Raw genomic sequence first — 5,284 nt, 5'->3', positions numbered from 1 at the left:
AAAAAGAACCCCCGGATTCGGACCCCCTATATTGGTTTCGCGCCTGCGGCGCTTGCATTGTCGCAACTGGATGCGCCCGGCACTAAAAAATCCTGGGCAGAACTCTGGGAGCGGAAGAAATACCAAAGGGAAGTCGTCTGAAGACAAAACGTCCGAATGGAGTCATGAAAGTTATGAGTAACTGTGACTCCTCATCAACGTCGACTTGCCAGAAACCAGAGTTGGCGTCCAGTTTGGAGAAAACTTTCCCTCCTCTCAGTTGTCCTAGCGTGTGATCAACTGACGGTAGTGGGTGGAGTTTACGGCATACGGCTTCATTCAATCGTTGCATGTCTAGGCATATGCGGACGCGTTCCAAATTCGCTTTCGGCACAACGACCATGCCAGCGCACCAATCTGTAGGGGTGTCTACCGGTTTGATCACTTCCAGGTTTTGCATGCGCGCTAACTCCTCCTTCACTTTTGACATAAATGGTAGCGGGACGTTTCGAGGCGTAGAGATCGCGAGAGGCTTCGCATCTTTGCTCAGTTTGATCTTGTACGTTCCCTCGAGTTTTCCTAATGCTGTAAAGAGTTTTGAAAACTGCTTCTTGTACTTCGTGAGATCGCTTGGTTGCTCAGACTCCATGCTGCACAGGTTAGCCTTCGATAAGATGTGTAGCGATTCTATAGCTGGTCTACCTAGTAGCGGTTGCGTAAGGTGTTTGATCACGTACATGTTCTTGCGCGATTTGCCATGGTGTCGACGACCATTGCGTTCCGAGTCTACTTGTTGAACACCGCAGACTTTTCCGGATGCTTCTAGTTTGACCTGACCAGGTCTGCAGAGTGTCCTATCCGTAGGTTGAAGCTCAGACGGCTTGAAGATTTCCTTGTATAGCTTCTTCGGTATAGCGGTCACATCAGCACCGGTATCCACTTTAAAGCGTACGTCTGTGTTGTTGAGTGTCAGATCTACCATCCAAGGTTGGCTCCTTGTGGTGTTGACTTCACCTAGAAACTTGGAGTCAGTGTTGATATCGCCCAGAAATTCAGAATCGAGGTCGGCTTCCTCAAGAACGTGCACTTTGTTGTGGCGCTTGGGTTTATCTCGGTCCTGACGGTGACTGCTACTTTTAGATCTGCAGACTTTCGCGTAATGTCCGATTTTCGAACAAATATTGCATTCCGCGTATTGTGCGGGGCAGTGTTCCCGGTTGTGATTCGGTTGGTGGCCGCATCACGAACACTTAGAGTTGAAATCGTGTTTGCTGCTACTACTCCTGTGACTGCTACGTTTTCCCTTGGGTTGTGGTTTCCTTTGCTGGTTCCACGGTTTCCTTCGTTTAGCGTGAAGTGCATCAACATTATTGCTACTACTGCTTGGGTTGTGAATGACGGTTTGCTGGCTTTTGACCGATTCACTTTGGCGTGTCATGTCTACTGCCTTAACTAAAGTCAGCTTTGAGTCCATCTGCAGTTTTTCTGCGAGCTTTTATCACGTAGACCCACGACTATTCTGTCCCGGATCATTTCCTCTTTTAGAGTGCCATAGTTGCAGTGTTCAGCAAGGCTGTAAAGCGCTGTGATAAAGCTATCAGCTGATTCTCCTGCTTCCTGGTTGTTGAATCTTGCTCTCTCGAAGATAACGTTGCGCCGTACGATGAAGTGATCCTGGAATCTAGCCTTGACCACTGCTATTTTGTTGGCATCCGCTTCGGATAGTCCAAAAGATGCCAGTGACATCTGCTTTGCTGCGCATCATATATATGAGAGTGCAAACCTCCATGTGTTCACCCTCTGTTGAAAGGCCTGAGGCAACGCTGAAACGTTCGTACCTCTGGTTCCATTGAGGCCAGTCCAAAGGCTTGGAAAAATCGAAGTTTTCCGGAGGTTGTACTTGAAAAATTGCAATTTTTGGCGGCATGTCTCGTCGTGTGGTCAAGATCACTTTGTTGTAACCGACCGGCGTGTTCGTACTTCAATGCACCGAATACACACAGTAACAGTCAATTGTTGCGCACGAAACTGTGCTGTAGGCGTTCTATGGGTATTATAGTTACCGTTCTGACACCATGTTATGTTGTACAGGAAAGACTATGAGTAAAGCATAAGTCAAATAATATCAGATTTATTATTGAAATACTCAGCAGACAGCCATGATGGAATTCCGTCCTAATATCAGAACGAGGCTAATAGTTCCAAGAGCTATGCTTAGATGGCGCTAGCTGTTTGTTAATATTACAGTGAGTCACTGTGAGTGTGTGTCTGCTCGTGTGCCGAGCATACTGAGTGTGTGCCAGGCATCTGACCTAGTTATGCCTGGTACAAAATAATCTACTGCTTTATTATGCTGCACGCTCGTATAGTAGCAGTCATCCTAAACATGCCCAAACGCGCGCGCACACACGCACACCCACGCGCGCGCACACGCACACCCACGCACGCACGCACGCACGCACACGCGCGCACACACACACACACACACATACAGACCCCACATAGACCATCTATATAGTAATACTGTTGATAATGTACAGATTGCAAACGAGTTTCTCTCAGCTGCCTATAGCAAGATATCATGTAGGTTGTCAGTTGTGTCATTAAAATAAATAACAAATTGATGGGCAACCTAAAACGTTACTACCCGGTTTACCATGCAGTATATCGTGTAAAAACCAGTCCATGACTCGATATACACGCGTGAACAATGTTCCAACCTTCTATATAATATCAAGGGTCAATAATGACAAATTTGTCATTATTAACACCTGATAATATAAATATACATCGAAATAAGGCTTCATATAAGACTAGATAAACAGACTAAGTCAGGGATGCTCTCGCACAATTTGTTAACGGACAGATGTGGACATTACCTTGAAATGTCCCCAGTTCCCTTACCTTGTCACCTTCCTGTATCTGACATATAGGTTCTTCCGTGCAAGGGTTTATTGTCGCAAACGTCTTTCCACTTACGGAGTTTACCCACTCATTGTTAATGAAAATCTGAAATTATTAAAAGCAAACTACTGAAAACTACGCAAATTACAACTGATATTATATGCATTTACAATTTGTCACCCAGCCGGTGTACATTTACAGCAGCAGTGTAGTAGCCAGGCGATATAGGTGTTGCCAGGTATAGCTACGCGTTCTGACAATGTCTAGCGCTTCTTCAAGTGTTAGCTTCCCATCTTTGCCTAAGAGAATTTTTTGGACCTTCTTGTGTACAGTCCCGATGATTAACTGTTCAATTAATCTCTCGTTCGTTTCCTGATCATTACGGAACTTGCACTTCTTCGCTTGAAGCTTACACCTAGTCATAAACTCATCAATTGTCTCCCCTTCTGACTGGTGCAGTTTCTGTAACTGATATCTGTGCAGCCGAAAATTTAACTGGGGCTCAAGGTGTTTCTCAAACTTGTCCCATAATGTGGCTGGTTTCTCTGCTTTAATATTCCAGGAATTGAATATCTGTAATCCCTCCTGACCTACCCATATCAGTACATAATTAGCTTGCTCTTCCTCCGACTTCTCATGAAGTGGTCCGGCGAAGATTAGTGAACAATACTGTTTGAATTCTTGGAAAGCTGTTGGAAGATCCGTGCTGGACCAGTCCATACGAGGTGGCGTTATATCTGACAGTTCACCCATGATGGTACGTGTATAAGGCCTACTGTACCATACACTGGGTATCGACACACCGTACAAGTACGCGTATTACTGTCAATGACAGGATACTGTCTATTTTCCACTCACCACACTGTCCAGTTGCTACTCCAGCAGACTCAAACGCTGCGTGTAATGTATACTCCGGATGCGTGTACACCCGAGTATTACTATTACTTGTCCTCTAGTAGGCCTAGTGCACGACGCGCACATATATGCATTCCACCTGTTGCGCGGTGATGCCGATGTCGTATACTGCCGCGATCGATCGTGGCAATGAGGTCGGTGCAGACAAATCCGAAATTCTCGCTCCTGGCGCTGGCCAACACACTGTCAATGTCATACAGATGTTCACCGGAGTGTTATGTCAACACTGCGATGACTTTTACCGCTGCCACCATGTAAAGTATTGGATGTCCAGACATAATTGGGTAAACAACATTTATTCGTGCTTAGCATAACATGGCCGAGCCCAGAGAGGACTGCTTTCAGTAGCAGTCTACATACGCGGGTATACGCGTAGTGATGTGGCTACAAGGTAGTTCTGCATAATGTTACAATATGCAACTGTGATTTTGATTTTATACAAGTCTAAAATCTATATACCGCTGAAATTTATACATTTTATATTTGTTCTTAACCATAATTGTTATTTACTTATGTTTGTCGGAATAATAGCCCATCAGGGCTAACGTTTATTGTTTGTGATATCTGACATTAAATAAAGATTCTTGTATCTTGTATCTTGAAGATTGTGACAGCTTGTATATCGCTTGCTATATATGATTATGATATATATTCGAGCAAGTTCGAGTATAACTATATATTGTTTGTGCGTAATTTTCATACATGTATTGTATAGACAAGTTGGGCTACCCCTGCCTACCCCCACAGTACTGACACATTGGATACGACTGTTGTCTGCTTTTATATGCCTTGTTAACTTGGTGAACCGTGCCTCCGCTGGCGCCACCAGCTAACTGTTTCATCTGAGCATCAGTCGCTTCAAAAACACCCACCGAAACCCATGGAGAAATGTTAGCCTATGTCCAGCCTATGGGACAGAGTGTGACTTGTGTGGTAAATTGAACCACTGGAAAAAGATGTGCATGTACACACGGGTTAGGGACAGAAACCCAAGGTCAAGGTCACAGTTCCATAGAGGTCAGAGCAGGAATAACAGAGGCAGGTCAGCCTCACGTGGGAGAAGGCACCAAGTTCACAAGGTACATCGTGGTAACAGAGACAGGCAGGCAGCCGCGAACTCTCTAAATGAAAGTTTTGAGAATCTTTCATTTGAATCCGTGCATTCCAACAACCCCCGAGACAGGAGGGACGAAGTATTTGCTACAGTTGACATTATACTGGAGAACAAACCGCAGACTCCAGCGACCTTGAAGGTCAAGGTCGATACAGGGGTCCAAGGAAATCTGCTCCCACTGAGAATATACAGACGCATGTATCCAGAGCGACTAGACGGTGAGGGATTTCCTAAGAAAGGCGCCACGAGAACAGACCATGATACTTTGTTGACAGGCTACAACGGCTCCCGTATTGCATAATATGGGTCGACGTCCATTCCTTGTAGGTATCGGGACAAGTCGTGTGATGCAGAATTCTAAGTCACGGAATC

General features: G+C 45.2%; 1 pseudogene; it reads right to left on the bottom strand.

Moving 5' to 3' along the window:
• The window catches only part of LOC106817202, a 44,821-nt pseudogene extending 41,185 nt beyond the window's left edge, over positions 1–3,636 (bottom strand).
• Between the last annotated feature and the right edge of the window lie 1,648 nt (positions 3,637–5,284).

Source organism: Priapulus caudatus, unplaced genomic scaffold (assembly GCF_000485595.1).
Source record: "Priapulus caudatus unplaced genomic scaffold, Priapulus_caudatus-5.0.1 Scaffold1630, whole genome shotgun sequence".
NCBI lineage: Eukaryota > Metazoa > Priapulida > Priapulimorpha > Priapulimorphida > Priapulidae > Priapulus > Priapulus caudatus.
Note: the sequence above shows the minus strand (reverse complement) of the source record. Positions and strands in the feature narration are given on the sequence as shown.